The sequence below is a fragment of the Pelobates fuscus genome, chromosome 1 (assembly GCF_036172605.1).
Source record: "Pelobates fuscus isolate aPelFus1 chromosome 1, aPelFus1.pri, whole genome shotgun sequence".
Lineage (NCBI taxonomy): Eukaryota > Metazoa > Chordata > Amphibia > Anura > Pelobatidae > Pelobates > Pelobates fuscus.
This window is the reverse complement of record NC_086317.1, coordinates 13,978,748-13,995,831: the sequence shown is the minus strand read 5'-3', so window position 1 is coordinate 13,995,831 and position 17,084 is coordinate 13,978,748. Positions and strand designations below refer to the sequence as shown.

General features: G+C 44.1%; 1 long non-coding RNA gene across 1 annotated transcript; it reads left to right on the top strand.

Moving 5' to 3' along the window:
• The first annotated feature begins 804 nt into the window (after window positions 1-804).
• Window positions 805-7,212, top strand: LOC134586466 (uncharacterized). Its single transcript, XR_010086575.1, has 4 exons — window positions 805-870; window positions 1,650-1,751; window positions 6,219-6,353; window positions 7,156-7,212. It is a non-coding gene; the product is annotated as an uncharacterized LOC134586466 (long non-coding RNA).
• Window positions 7,213-17,084: the final 9,872 nt, after the last annotated feature.

Below are 17,084 nucleotides of genomic sequence, written 5' to 3'. Positions count from 1 at the left end.
TCTATGGGATTCTATAGAGTGAATCTCGATATATAGAATTATAATCTGCTATAATCTTCTTGCAAACAGCTGCATTGAGAAGGTGGAAGAACCGGTATACGAGGTGATTGGTGAACCATATGGGGACGAGAAAATGAAAGATCAAACACCTGATGTCCCAGTAATTCCCCCTGACAGGTGAGATGTTAGTGAAGCTGATGAGTTAGTGAAGGAAACATCTGAGTGCTTCATAGTGTCAATGCTGGGCCATTTCTCTCTATGGGATTCTATAGAGTGAATCTCGATATATAGAACTATAACGGAATTATAATCTGCTCTAATCTTCTTGCAAACAGCTGCATTGAGAAGGTGGAAGAACCGGTATACGAGGTGATTGGTGAACCATCTGGGGACGAGAAAATAAAAGATCAAATACCCGACGTTACAGTAATTTCCCCTGACAGGTGAGCTAATGAAGTGGGACGGGGGTGGGGGGGGCTATTACTGTAACAGATTAAAGTTACAGTTCTTGTTTATGGGAAAATGGAAAAGGACCCTTAAAGTAGAAAAAGAAAGGATCCCTAAAGGGACACCATAGTCACCAGAGCAACTTTAGCTTAATAAAGCAATATAGCTGTATAGATCATGGTCACACTCTAAATTTGTTCATCAAAACGTTATTGCTATTGGCATTCTTTATTAGCAGCATGCCTGTTATTAGCCTAATATATTCCTGTGTTTATGTTATCCTCTCTCCAGTGATTTTGGTTCTCTCTCCCCCTCCTTCCTGCGTTTAAGTCTCTATAACACTGTATTTTTATATTGCAGCAAAATCAGACTCTGCAAAGAGTGCCGTCGGAATGTACTCCGTGACTTTTTAAACATCTGCAGGTAATGAGATAAGAAACTAATTGCTTTGTATCTATATTCTGGATTTCCATCTATTGCATGTACTATGTAAAGAGTTAATAACACCATGTGACTCACCCCCTTCAGTTTAACCCATTTGTTCTGCATCTCACTAACCAATTCTTCACCCACCAGCTCACTCACCATCTTTCCCAGATTGCTTGCAGATTGTTGCACAGCTTTGTATAATGTTAGATAAGAAAAGACAATACTCTCCTTTAACTAAACTCATCTCATCATTACGCCCACCTGTCCACACTCTCTCCATTCAGCCTGCCATGTCTCCTTCAGCATTCTGCAGGTCCCTACTCTCTGAGCAAGGGTTCCTCCTGACGTCTTGTGAACCTAGTGTTTTGTATCTTTTCTATACTTTACTTACTGTATACTCATTGTCTTCTATTGTCTCCACAGTTAGTGCACATTGAATCTAATTTATATTTTCTCCATACTCACTGTGTACGGTATACTGATTGTAAACCAGTAATCCTTATAATGGTAAAATCACGGATACATTTCTCTTACTTCACAATAGTATTCCTCCCCACAACCTCTTGCCTCAATATATATTTCCCCTCTAGATTGTAAGCTCACAGGCAGAGCTCTTCTTTTGTTTTACTGTCTAGTTATGTGTCCCCTGTTTGTAGAATTACCAACGCCCCTTTATGTAATATAGAAAGCACTCTGGATTAGAGCGCTATAGAAGAACTGTTAAATAAATAGAAATGTATGATCTCACATATATTATAATCTTCTTCAAACAGCTGTGTGGAGGAGCCAGAAGAAAGAGTGGCGATTTATGAACCATTTTGCGGGACAGAAATAAAATGTTAAACACATGATGACCTAGTAATTCCCCCTGACAGGTGAGATGTTAATGAAACTTGGGGATCAGTAATTACTGTAACGGACTTAACCCCTTAAGGACGGAGGACGGTTCAGGACCGTCATCTGCATTTTTGCGTTGCCAACCGGTGACGGTCCTGAACCGTCCTATGTACTTACCCGATCGCCGTCGTTCCCCCGGCGGCGATCGGCGTTGCTCCCAGTGTGGGGAGACTGCCTGCAGCCCAGACAGTCTCCCCATGGCGGTTTAGGACCCCTGTGGCCATGTGATCGCCCAACAGGGCGACCACATGGTCACAATAGGTGTCCTAGTCTCTGCCTGCAGGGGGGCTGTCTGTGCTGACAGGCAGTCTCCCTGCAACTGTAAAATCAAAAAAAAAAATTTAAGTTATAGTTAATAAAAAAAAATATTATTATATATGTGTATATATATGATATATATACATATATTATACATATGTCTATATATCATATATATATATATATAATGTCATGCTAAGTGTATTTTTATATTAATATGTACATATATTAATATAAAAATACACTTATAATTAATTTACACACGTATATATATAATATATATAATAACTATATATATTGTATATATATATTATTATAAAATACGAATAATAAATAATTTAAATTAAATTTAAAAAATTAAAAATAATAATAAAAATTAAAAAAAATTATATATCTATACGAAATGTTATTCTAACTGTATTTTGATATTAATATATATATATATTTATATCAAAATACACTTAGAATGAAATTGTATATATATCTATGTATATATAAATAAATAAAAAGAATGCGAACTATTCATATGTCCATATACAAAATTACATAAATAATTATATAAATATACACGTAGACTTCAAATATATAAATATGCATATATATTTAAATTCTACGTGCGTATTTATGTAATATTTTTACATAATTAAGTTATTTTATTGATTGCAATTTAAGGGACCTGCCTGCCAACCCAGGCCGAAAGTACAGAGAACTTAATTTGCTATCACTGTATTTTACCCTGTAACGTTCTACGACACCCTAAAACCTGTACATGGGGGGTACTGTTTTACTCAGGAGACTTCGTTGAACACAAATATTAGTGATTCAAAACAGTAAAACATATCACAGCGATGATATTGTCAGTGAAAGTGACTTTTTTTGCATTTTTCACACACAAACAGCACTTTTACTGATGATATAATTGTTGTGATACATTTTCCAGTTTTGAAACACTAATATTTGTGTTCAGCAAAGTCTCCTGAGTAGAACAGGACCCCCCATGTACAGGTTTTATAGCGTTTTTGAAAGTTACCGGGTCAAATATATGGGTCAAATATTTTTACATTGAAAATGGCCAGGTTGGTTACGTTGCCTTTGAGAGCGTATGGTAGCCCAGGAATGAGAATTACCCCCATGATGGCATACCATTTGCAAAAGAAGACAACCCAAGGTATTGCAAATGGGGTATGTCCAGTCTTTTTTAGTAACCACTTAGTCACAAACACTGGCCAAAATTAGCGTTCAATTTAGTTTTTTACTTTTTTCACACACAAACAAATATGAACGCTAACTTTGGCCAGTGTTTGCGACTAAGTGGCTACTAAAAAAGTCTGGACATACCCCATATTGAATACCCTGGGTTGTCTACTTTTAAAAAAATATGTACACGTGGGGTGTTATTTAGCAATTTATGACAGATAATAGTGTTACAATGTCACTATTGATACATTTTAAAAATGTATGTTTTGAAACCGCAATATCCTACTTGTACTCATAGCCCTATAACATGCAAAAAAATAGCAAAAAGCATGTAAACACTGGGTATTTTTGAACTCAGGACAACATTTTGAATCTATTTAGCAGTTTTTTTCATTCGCTTTTGTAGATGAGTAAAATATTTTTCACATAAAATTAAAAAAAACGTGTATTTTTTTCAATTTTTCATCATATTTTTTCATTTTTTTTTAAATTAAATTACATGAGATTATATAAATAATGGTATGTAAAGAAAGCCTCTTTTGTCCTGAAAAAAACAATATATAATTTTTATGGGAACAGTAAATGAGAGAGCGGAAAATTACAGCTAAACACAAACACCACAAAAGTGTCAAAAAGATGCCTGGTCGCAAATGTACAACATCGCAAAAAAAGTCCGGTCCTTAAGGGGTTAAGGTATAGTTCTTGTTTATGGATATAAAAAGAAAGGACCCTTAAAGTTGGGGAAGCAGCAAAAAAACAAGCGGCGTCCTCCGGTGGTTGCGTGATGACGTAGGAGGAGGAGATGGGGCACGCACGCATCCAGAGGTGGAGAGACGGAGCCCGGTCGGGAGAATGACTGCGAGTTTAACCGCGGCACAATAAGGTTTGCGCCAAGCTGATATCGATATGAACGGATGGTCCTAAGTGGGAATAAAGCAGTGCTAGACGACCAAGCTTTAAGTCCTGTCAAGAAAAAAGAAAAATGAACTATCAAATGCAAAGATCCTCCTAACAAGCCGATACACGCTGCCATAAGCTAAGTAAACTTCAACAGTTTTTTTTTTTTTTTTTTCTCGTTTTGAGTATAATATCTGGCCATAAAAACAGAAATTGAAAGAGACTGTTTGATGGTCGTACTAGAAAAAAAGTAAAAGAGAAAAAGCAAAATTGGGATAGATAAAGAAAGAAAGAGAAATTGAAATATTAAGGAAATCAGAAACCACAAAGAAAAAGAAAGAGTGAACAGGGGATAAGCAAAGGAGGAAAGGCAGGAAATAAGCAAAATAGTAAAGGAGACTGCTTTCAATTAGTATATAACAACACTGTAACTTGGGCTTATTCCGCTCCTCTGCTCTTTTTTTATGTGTTTTTTTTTCGTGTGGTTATTTCCTTTTTTTCTATACGTTATAAGCATAATAAAGATGTTTCCCTAAAGCTAAAGAATTGAAAACTTGTAGCAGTAACAAGCGACACCTGCAGAAGGAAAACAGATTTTGTATCATATCACATAAAGCCTGAAAAAAAAAAGGAAAAAGGAAAATTAGAATTAAAAAAAAGAAAAACATAAAAACAGGCGGAGCTCTTATAAAATAACAAGACAGACATTTATTCAGAAATATCAAGTAAGAAAATACAAAGGAAAAGGGTGCGAGAAAAATAAAGAAAGATTATTGTCCTCAGCTCAATTGACATAGTTAAGGAAAAACCCCTAAGATCGCAATACCCCTGAGAGCAAAAGCTTTCGAGCAATTAAGTAAGGGGTTAGAGATATAAGGAAAGGACAAGCCAAAAAAAAGGGGGGGGGGGCAGATGTACTAAATACATATTTACAAGTCTCCTACCTTTAAGATCTCTCAATTGAAAAGTAAAAAAAAATTCAGCATCTTCGTGCAAGAAGTAAGGCTCAGTCGCACTACAGACCATGTCATCTAAATCCATAGAGAAGATGTCTGCTAAAAAAGAAAGAAGGATCAAAAATCTGAAAAAGAACCATCAAGTTTTTTTCTACCAGTGCATAAAGCGACTAGAGAAAAAAAACGAGAAAATGTGTCCCTCTCCTCGTCAACATGTGAAGAGTCCGTGCAAAGCTCTTCCAGCCAAACGGGAAACGACATCACGGCAGGCTTTTTGAAACAGTGCCTGGAAGAACAATTGGTAGCAATAACTGTTGAATTAAATTATAATTCTGCAGATATTAAAAAATCAGCTAATGGAAATAAGGGAAAAATTTAAATTAAATGAAGAAAAAAATCACATCTCTAGAATTTGAAGGAAGTGTACTTAAAGAGCAAAATGAACAATTAAATATCCAACTAAGGCAAATGGAAGGAAAAATAGGGGGTCTTGAGGATCGCACATAAATTATTAAATTATTATAAATATAATTTTTGGTCATCATATAGTACAGGCAAAAATTGCCTCTTCCCAATAATTTCTTGGTACACTACTCTCCAATTCCTTGTCAATTTCCACTAGGGGTTACCCCCCTGCTCTTAGTGTACCTTGTTAGGCTGTATTTAGTTAGATTCTTTAAAATATTTGAATATGATTAAATTGACAACAATAAATATTCAAGGTTTAAATATCCCACAAAAAAGAAGTGCCTTTCAAGAGTATTTCAAAAAAGAAGAAGTTCAGATTGCTTTTGTCCAAGAGACTCATTGGTGTGGGCAGATGGAGTCTAGAACATCTACATAGACAGCTCTACCACCCATTGTAACTGGCTCAGGCTTGAATGTAGTATTAAAGAGGAAGCGATCGCTATGATGCGTAGATGATGGGTAGATGTATAATGTCACTTTTAAGTTAACATTTGAAAATGTGATCCAGTGTTGAAGGATCTAATTGTTGTCATTGGGTGTACATCTAGTGACATACATACCGATATATGAAAATATGGTTGTTAGTAACTTATCACTTTGCATTGATTGTTAGATAATATAAACACTATGGCATTTCAAACACATATCTCATAACTCACTTGCAAACAGCTGTATAAAGGAGATGGAAGGGGAAGGACAAGAATCAACAGAAGATCCCCTGAGGTCCACAGAGTCCAGCAAAGAAGACCCCGATGGTGCGGAGTTAGATGGTGAAATTAGATAATCAGAATCTCATAAAACATGGTAAGTTGGGTATTAACTAATTTCTAGTGATTTTTGACATATACAAGAATCTAGAATTGCAGACGTTAATTGTTCAAACATTTTGAGTATAAGTTAGACAATAATTAATCAATATGTTTAGTTTATGATCCTGCACTGATCACAAAGCACTTAGTGTGAAATATATATAAAATGAAGGACATTTAATGCTAGGGCTACTGCTAGACATTAAAGGGCCACTCCAGACCAATAATGCACTTTAGCGTGTTAAAAAGCTTTATGTGTGAAGAGTTTGTCCTCTTTTCTTCATTTTGGAATTATGTTGTTTTTAATAGAAATGAACACTTTTACAAATTATACTGGTTACACCCACCCTGGCTTTTCAAACAGACAGTAGATCCTGTTACTTCCTGGTTTAGTTAGTTTATTTGCACGGAACGTAAGAAGCTGCAATAGCTGTTTTTAGCTGTAACTCAATTGAAAAAAATGCATATTAAATATAAAATTTATTTACTATTTGGGCAGTGGAGTGTCCTTTTAATATTAGAAAATAAAAACCCTCAAACTGTTTGAATTTCCAGTAGAACAACACTTACATTAACGTTACCTTTCTGGACTCACCTTCTCCTGTCTGACAGCAGATGTAGCTCACAGAATATCTGTTTGTGTGTTGCTGTTTGGACAATGTACAGATGATTTATGCTCTGGATACTTTGTGTATGCAAGACTGATTTATTATAACCTCATTTCTTCTTGCTTTGATTGTTCAAATGGACATTTTTTCTGTTTTTGTTTTTAACACTGAAAACTTCTTCTTTGCTAGAAGTTCAGAATATCCAAAAAAGAAAACGGAACAGAAACCTAAAAACACATCATCATCATCATCGTGGATAGGGACGAAGAACTAATCCCAGGAGGTCGCCTTAGGGAACACCGACCCAGGGGTCACAAACAAACATGGGGGGACAGAAACAGAAAAAGGCTGGGCGGGGTGGGGGAGACAGAGACAGACATGGAGGACAGAAACAGACAATGGAAGGGGAGCAACAGATACATACAAGGACTGGGGGGTGTTACAGAAACAGACATGGGGGGATAGAAATAGGCAAGAGTTGGTTGGAAGGTGAGACGAAACAGACATTTGCTGGGGGGACAGAGACAATCATAGGCTGGGGTGGCAGAAACAGAGGAGGGCTGGGAGGGAGACACCCAGAGGGAAGGAAACACAAAGAAGTAGAGGGGACAGATGCAGACCCAAAGGGGCTGAGGGGACACAAGCAGACATAAAGGGGCTGAGGGGACAGAGGCAGAAAGGGGCTGAGGACACAAGCAGACACAAAGGGGCTGAGGGGACAGAGGCAGAAAGGGGCTGAGGGCAGAAGCAGACACAAAGAGGCTGAGGGGACAGAGGCAGAAAGGGGCTGAGGACACATGCAGACACAAAGAGGATGAGGGGACAAAGGGAGAAAGGGGCTGAGGGTACACAAGCAGACACAAAGAGGATGAGGGGACAAAGGCAGAAAGGGTCTGAGGGTACACAAGCAGACACAAAGAGGATGAGGGGACAAAGGGAGAAAGAGGCTGAGGGGACAAAGGTGGAAAGGGGCGGAGGGTACACAAGCACACACAATTAGATTCAGGGCTCGAGTCCTGCAGGAACGCGCGGGAACGGCGTTCCTGCACTTTTTTCACAGGAGGAACGCCGTTCCCCTGCAGGCACTCAGGGGGCGGCAAAGAAATGCCGCCCCCAAATGCCCTGTGTTTCCTCTGCTATGGCGGGCGGCTCTCTCTCTGTGTCCTCTCTGCTCCCTCTCGCCGCGCGCCGTTTTCTGATGCAGGGAGCCGGAATATGACGTCATATTCCGGCTCCCGGCATCAGCAGACAACCCACGCGGCGAGAGGGAGCAGAGAGGACACAGCTCCCTCGCCGCGTGTGACAGGGAGAGAGAGCCGCCCGCCTCACTGCAACCCCACTGGACCCCAGGGACCCATCCATGCCAGCTTTCATAAAAGGTAGAGAGGCTGGCTGGCTGGGTGGGCAGTGTTTATTTTAATAATAATAATAATTTGTATATGTGTATGTCTGTAGTGTATGTGTTTATGTCTGCTAGTGTATGTGTGTATGTTTGTTAGTGTATGTATGTGTATGTCTGTTAGTATGTGTGTGTGTATGTATGTCTGTTAGTCTATGTATGTGTGTGTGTATGTCTGTTAGTATGTGTGTATGTCTGTTAGTCTATGTGTGTGTGTGTATGTCTGTTAGTCTATGTATGTATTTGTGTGTAGGTCTGTTAGTCTATGTATGTGTATGTCTGTTAGTTTATGTCTGTTATTGTATGTCTGTTAGTGTATGTCTGTTAGTGTATGTCTGTTAGTGTATGTATGTGTGTGTGTGTATGTCTGTTAGTCTATGTATGTGTGTGTAGGTCTGTTAGTTTATGTCTGTTAGTGTATGTGTGTGTTTGTGTCAGTGTGTGTGTGTGTAGAAGTGTATGTGCTTCTGTTAGTGTATGCATGTGTATGTTTGCGTGTATGTGCTTCTGTTAGTGTATGCACGTGTGTGTGCGTATGAGTGTATGTGCTCCTGTTAGTGTAGGCACGTGTGTGTGTGTGTGTATGTGCTTCTGTTAGTGCATGTTTGTGTGTATGTGTTTCTGTAAGTGTATGTTTGTAAGTGTCTGTCAAATCAGTGAGAGTCTGTTTGTCATTTAGTGTGTGTGTGACTATTAGTGTGTGTCTGTGTGTTTGTCACTGAGTGTGTGTGTTACTGTCAGTGTGTATCTGCCAGTCTGTCAGAGAGTGTGCTTAAAGGGACACTATAGGCACCCAGAAAACTTCAGCTCATTGAAGTAGTCTGGGTGCAGTGTCCCAGTCCCTCAGAAACTGCAATAATTACCTTGAGAGGTAACTCCACCTCTAGTGGCTGTCTACCAGACAGCCACTAGAGGGACTTTCGGGTGGTTAGGTGACCAAAAGTCGCCTAACTGATGCTGGACGTCCTCATCCTGTGCATGAGGACATTCAGCATCTGCTAAATACCCATATGATTTTAACCCCATCAGTGTCGAGTGGGGGAGGGGAGGACATGAGGGAGGGGGTCACTATAGGGAATTATAGTGCCAGGAAAACAGCTTTGTTTTCCTGGCACTATAGTATTTCTTTAAAAGGAGCAGGAAAAGGTGGAGTCTAAAGAGGAAGGGGTGGGTTCTTAATCAGGAAGCGGTGCACCCTTGACAGGAAGGGGTGGTAAATTTAGATTAGGGGGTGCTCAGGTATAGTCATGCCTAGGGCAGCTCAAAATTAAAATACACCACTGTGTGAGTGTCTGAGTATGTGTGTGCGTCTGTGAGTGCATGTGTGTGTCTGTGAGTGTATGTGTGTGCACGCGTTTATATATGCATACGAGTGGGGGGTTTTTTTTGGGGGGGGGGAGGGGGGAGCTCCCACACTTTTTTCCCCAGGACTTGACCCCTGATTAGATTGAAACTGACACGTCTGTAATTTATATTATATTTTATATTATTATTAAAATTTGCTGGGGGGACAGATACAAACATAGGCTGGAGTGGCAGAAACAGAGGAGGGCTGGGAGAGAGACACCCAGGGGGAAGGAAACACAAAGAAGTTGAGGGGACAGATGCAGCCCCAAGGGGGCTGAGGGGACACAAGCGGACACAAAGGGGCTGAGGGGACAGAGGCAGAAAGGGGCTGAGGGCAGAAGCAGACACAAAGAGGCTGAGGGGACAAAGGCAGAAAGGGGCTGAGGGCACAAGCAGACACAAAGAGGATGAGGGGACAAAGGCAGAAAGGGGCTGAGGGTACACAAGCAGACACAAAGAGGCTGAGGGGACAAAGGGAGAAAGGGGCTGAGGGGACAAAGGCAGAAAGGGGCTGAGGGTACACAAGCACACACAATTAGATAGAAACGAACATGTCTCTGTAATTTATATTATTATTATATTTTATATTATTATTATATTTTATATTAAATAAAACATTGGAACTTAACCTTGTTCATGAGTTGCTCGATTTCCTTTTAAATGTGTATCAAAGTCTTAACAAATTACATCATATTCCCGCTCACACATTGCAATGGATGGTGGTAAAATAGTGAGTAATGAGTCAGAAAATGGACCATCTGCCAAGACCGTGGAATAAAATGTCTGTCAGAAAGGGGAGTAGGAAAGGTGGGCAAGCGATTTATTAAAAAATGGCAATATATATGAATTGGAAAAAATAATGGGTCTATATATTGTAAATAAAAATGATGTTTAGTGACTCTAGAGATGACTTGTTTACACATTAAAGGAACACTATAGTGTCAGGAACTCACTATGTAGGCCCCCTGAGCCCTCTTATTGCACTAAGAAGGGATTTTACTTATCGTTTATCCAATGCAGCATGAGTCTTGCCGTGGTTGGCCCCGCCTCAATGGCTGTGATCATCAAACTTGATGATCTCAGTCTATCCAATGCTTTCCTACAGGAAAGCATTGGGAGGCTATTGTGCATGCACAAAAAAATACTGTACTGTGCCATTCAGCATCTCCTCATAGAAATGCATTAAATCAATGCATCTCTATAGGGAACGTTCAGTACCTCTATGCAGAATGTGAAGATGCTGAACACCGTGCTACACACTGTGCAGCACTGATCCAGGAAGCACCTCTAGTGGCCATCTGAGTGACTGCCACTAGAAGTGTTCCGAGGTAACAATGTAAACACTGACCTTTTCTCTACAAAGGCAGCGTTTACAGTGCTTAGCCTGCAAGGAGAGACTATAGACACCAGAACCACTACATTAAGCTGTAGTAATTCTGCTGACTTTAGTGTACCTTTAACAGAACCATGTCACGATTCGGGAACCAAACACGCTAACAGGTCACAGAAGGAAAGGGTGCAATACCGGTCCTCAGAGTGGCCGGGCTAAGCACACTAAGAATAGTCAGGAGACAAGTCAAGTAAAGGGAACCAGAAAACAGGAGAACGAGAAACAAGCCGAGGTCAAAGGAAGGAGAATACGGGAAAATCGGAATAACAAGCCAAATAATCGGTAACCAGAGAGAGACGCACGAGCAAACTGCAATACAGGTAACACAAGACCACAACAGGGCACTGAGAGACAGGAACGGTGAGTATATAACTCCTGTGCTTAATTGTGATTGGATAATTTCCAATCAGAATTAACAATCACACGTGGGAGGTATTTACACCTTCCACTGTGATTATTGTGCTTTTGCTTTAACACCGGGTCACGTGAGTGACCCCGGCGTTCGGATAAATGTGCCGGCTCCCAGCGTGCAGCGTTATACATGCTGCTGCTGGGAGGAGAGGAGGAGGACGTGAGCGGCGCATCAAGCAGAGAGAATGCCGCTCACCAACAGGTAGGGGAAGAGGGGACCGCGGGCAGCGATGGACCGAGGGTAAGTGCTGCAAGAGGATTGCAGCCTCCCCTCACAGCCGCCCGCGGAGCCCTGACAAACCATTGTACACATCAATTTGAACACCATAAACACCTCCAATGAACAACATCACCAAACACCTAGAAACCAGTTAGAGCAATGAACACTATAACACAATAAAGCTTAGCAAAATCGATAAGACAATAAATACATATGTACACACTGGCCTTGATTTATTTCAAGCCGATCACGTTTATTGGCTCCCGATAAGCCATTAAAAGTAAATCAGTTACATTACTGCCCTTAAAGACTTATTGGGCGGGGATACATATTGTCTTGAATTTTGAAACTGAAACCTATATTTCACTTTGAAAGACGAGGCAGTAAGAAGCAGAGGAGGCTCTGAAAGGTATGCTTTCACCATTTCAGAGGCTCTAACCTGGGATGATGGGGCTTCCCTGGTTCCCATAAGGGTGGTAAGGGCCACAACCACAGACACCTGCTTAGGAGGAGGGTCTGTATAGATGTGCTGCCACTGCTACAAGGAATTTGACTAGTTTCTCTAATTACCAAATCCTCATGTTCCTCCTTGTTTATGATCTAGTCTGTGTTTCTATACAGGCAATGCATTACTCCTTACAGTCAGATTACATTTTATTGTTGGATCACACATGGTGGCAAGTGTGAATAATCACGAGAGTGGTGTCCATCATTTCATGCAACCTTTGAATCACTCCTTGAACCTCCTAGAGCTGTCACTTCTTGACATATGCACCGTCGTTATTCGGCAGGTGCTACTTTTAGTTTTACCTTAAATAAGACGCTGACACCAAATTTATCTGTTGGATTATAACGTCCACAGCTTTATTAATTATTAAAATATATAAATAAATAAATTAACAATTTAGGGTCATTGTCCAGCTAACATTATGTTACTATCCCCCCGCACAATACCCCTGACAATGACCCTATCTTTTGAACAATAATTGACATTCACTTAACATATAACTAGTAACACACGGCCTACCAGAGAGGCCCCAAAACCATACTGTTAACTGTAGGGGTGTACCCAGACAACCCTACCCCCTAGGTTCGTAGCCACCGAAGAGCTTGAACCTACCAACACTCTAATCCATCTGGCCTACTCCAGCCTAGGCCTTGGCCTGTCCATTCCCAATTCCAGCTAACTCCTGCCTTTAACACGCCCTGTTCCGCCATAGCACATGACTTGATCCCTTAAGGACATGTGCGCCCCCCACCACCCTGAAACAGGGCCAAGCTAATCCCTTCCTGAAAACCCAGATTGAGCAAGTCACAACCCACGTCTGACAAGTGTACCCCGTCTCTCCTAAAATATCCCGGCAACATGTCTTCCAGTTCCCGATGCCGAACTACAATGCCCCCCACTCGCCGAATAAAGCTCGCCATTGCCCTGTTAACCTTGCCCCTACATCGAGCCACTGCGGCCGGGTCCCTGGCGTGCCGCCACGTGAAACGGGGAACCATTTCTGACCATACCACCACCACGCCAGGGACCAGACTCAACAGCCGATCAACGTCTCTCTTCATCCGTCTAACCAACTCCCTTTGCGGAATCAGTCCCAAATCATTCCCTCCCCCGTGTACTAAAACTATGTCTGGTGATGACCCTTCGGCCAACCTGTGAAACAACGTGCTACTAAGGCTTTGCCAGCTAAACCCCCTAAAGCCGAACCATGAAATCGACAATTCTCCCCGAAGAAAACCCAGCTGTGCTCCACTTCTCCGAACAGCAGCCCTCTTCTGAGCCCAATAGACATACGAGTGCCCCCAGATCCACACCTTCCATCCTGCAAAGAAAAGATATGTTAATACCAAATTAGACGGATTTCCCGTCCTTCACAGCATAACACTGCCCCTCTCACACCAACCTATCCGGTCTAACGTATGATCGGAAACGCAAGCATTCCCACCTCCCAATGCGTTTAATCCTCTCGTCCCCCAGTCCCAACCGCGCGGCCTCGGTCGCCGCCCCAATTCTAAAGGAGTGAGTCCCAAATTGCCCAGGCTCCAGGCCAAGCTTCTTCACTCCCATCCGAAACACCCTCGCGAACTGGAAACGCGACAGGGCCGAGCCGTCCTCGTGCAGAAAGAAGCAACCGTCACCCACCTGGCGCAACGCCCGGTACTCCGCCCCTCTCTCCACTGGGCACACTCCTGAACCTGGCAACCCAAACAGCACAACTGAGCAACCTTTACCAAAAATGTCTGTCTTCGAGCGGCGCAACTGAAGTTGCACCCTGTCCCCACGGACCTCCACGTCCGCGAGCTGAAGCCCCCCAACACCTATCTTGTTCGCGCTGACCAACTCCCCGATCCGAAATGCTCCGAAAAAAGCCCACACAAATGCCACTGTGAACAACGTTACCTCGAATGTGGAGCTGCAAATTCCCGGAAGAACACCCACCAGCTCACGCAACAAATCAAACGACACCGGCCTGCGCGTGTCCACAGTTTTCTTCCCCCTCTTGAATCCTTTCACTGCTTGACGGACCAGGAAGTGTTTGGTATCATCAACCCAGCCATTGAACTTAAACAGGAAAGCCAAGGCAGAAAGGTGTCTGTCCACCATGGCAGGCGACGCCTGAGCTGCAAACAATCGACAAAGCAACCATAAAAGTGCATCCAGGCGTTGCCCCTCCGTAGGGCCGCTACCCACCTGAGCCACCGTCTCGTCCCACAGCTTCCAAACCTTCACGTAAGACGACCATGTGCTCGGTGCCAGTGACCTCCTCACGCAGTCTCCAAGCAGGCCGTCCCGAGTCGCCACATCACACCCGGGCACTCCTGCCCTTGGGCCTGCGTGTCCGGCGCTGCCACCCGAAAGCGCTCCCACTGAAAACGAGACAGTGAGTCAGCCACCACATTCTGGAGCCCCGGGATGTGCCTAGCCCTGAACATTATGTTGAATGAATACAACCAAGCACTAACTGTCGCAGCAAGCGTACTACCGGAGGCGACGATGCGGTCAAGCTATTAATCGCTTGCACTACCGCCATGTTATCGGAGTAGAATACCACCTTTTTGTTAGCTAGCTCCGTACCCCAGAGCACCACCGCGCAACGATGGGAAACAACTCCAAGAATGCCAAGTTCTTCATCAAAGGACTCACCTTCCACGGCTCCGGCCACGCCTCCGCACACCACTTACCTGCCAAGTAAGCTCCAAAACCAATGCTGCCGGAGGCGTCTGTAAACAACTTCATCGCGGCCGACGACACCGTCGGTTCCCGAAAGAACACTTTCCCGTTAAAGTCGACCAAAAACTGTTCCCAAACCCCCAAATCGTCTTTCATCTCGGCTGACACCCGAATGTAGTGAGACGGCCGCCGCACTCCACTGGTTGCTTGTGCCAACCTCCGACAAAAAATCCTCCCCATGGGGATCACCCTGCACGCAAAATTAAGGCTCCCCACGAGGGACTGGAGCCCCCGCAAGGTCACTTTCCTCGCCCCCTTGACCATTTCCACTAGCTGTCGCAGATGCCGCAGCTTGTCACTAGGCAACCTGCATTCCCCCGAGCTCAGAATCAATTTCGAGTCCCAAGAAGCTAAGGCACGTGGTGGGGCCCACCGTCTTGTCCTCAGCCAACGGCACCCCGAAGGTATGTGCCACCCGCTGGAACACCCTCAGTACCTGAGCACACCGCTCAGAGTCCCGTGGGCCGACACACAGAAAATCGTCCAAGTAGTGCACTATGGCACCCCCCGCCGATTCCATGTGCACCACCCATTCCAAGAAGGTACTAAACCTCTCGAAGTAGGCACAAGAGATGGAACAACCCATAGGCAGACACAAGTCCACGGAGATTTCTCCCTCAAAGTGACACCCCAGCAGGTGGTGACAGTCCGGGTGTATGGGCAGCAGCCGAAAAGCCGCCTCCACGTCCACCTTGGCCATCAGCGCCCCGCGCCCCGCGCCCCGCTCTCCTAACCAGCTCGACGGCTTTGTCAAATGATGTGTAGGAGACCGAGCATAGGCCGGCGTCGATGTCATCATTCACCGAAGACCCCTTCGGGTGCGATAAATGATGAATCAAACGGAACTTGCCCTCTTCCTTCTTAGGGACCACCCCCAATGGTGACAACCTCAAGTTCGCCAAGGGCGGGGCCGGAAATGGCCCCGCCATCCTCCCTAATTGGACTTCCTTGGCCAATTTCTCCCGCACAATCCCCGGGTGTTCCCTGACCGATCTGAGGTTATCACAAGGCGCACCCGGCCCCGTAGCTTTGAAGGGGATTTTAAAACCCCCGGCAAAGCCAGCCCGAAGAAATTCTGCTACCGCTTGATCAGCGTATTGCCTTAGCCAAGGCAACATCGCGCCTACCTTCACTGGAGACACCCCCAGCGGGAGCTGAGGGAGCGATTGCCCCCGTTGCTCCTCCCCCTGCGGCCGACTTACCCTTCTTGAAACACCTGTTGACCCCGTGGTTCCCGCCGCACCCTGAGCATTCATGCCGGAATCTACAAGCGGTTCCCCACTTACACTGTCCCTCGTTGTAAGCCCAGCAGCTTCCCTTCTTTTGACCTGCCGCCACTGCCCCCCCGGTAGCGGTGCCGGCAGTCCCTGGAAAGGGCGCATTCTTCTGCGCCATCATTAACCGCATCCACAGCGGCAGGTCCATTTGGTCCCAGCGCATGGAGGGATTGGCCGCCAGTCGCTGACGGAACTGCTCATCATACTTCCACCATGCCAACCCCCCATAGGTGCGGTACGCATCCCCAATTCCGTCAAGGTAACAAAACAACTGCGAGCAGCACTCCGGCCGCTTCTCCCCAATAACACTAGCCAATATACAAAAAGCCCGCAGCTAATTGCCGAAGGTCTTCGGTATCTTCCGATACCTCCGCCTTTTCTCCTCCTCCTCCTTTTTGGCATCCTTCTTGTCTTCCTCTTTTAAATCTAAAAATTCCTCCAGGGGAAGAAGGGAAAATATTTCCACGAATTCCCCTTTCGCAATCTTTTCCTTAACCTCCCCTTTCAAATGGCAACCTCACGGCCCCGCGAAGGACACATGTACATTTTGACGCGCGGCTTCCGCAATGTCCCCACCCGTCACGTCAAGTACCCCGTCCCCCGCTGACGATCCATCGGGCTTAGCCATGTTCCTTGTCTCCTCCCCACTACCACCTGTCACTCCTGAGGTCGCCCTCTCTAACCCAGGCCCGCTGTCGTCCCCCGCTGACCAAACCCTATCGAACCTAAGCGGTTCCCCTTCCCCTGTCCATGATTCTATGAATGACTTCAAACAGTGTATGAATGTCCCAGGGTGTGGTGTAGAGGAAGACTCACCGCTGATGCCCCTGGCCGCC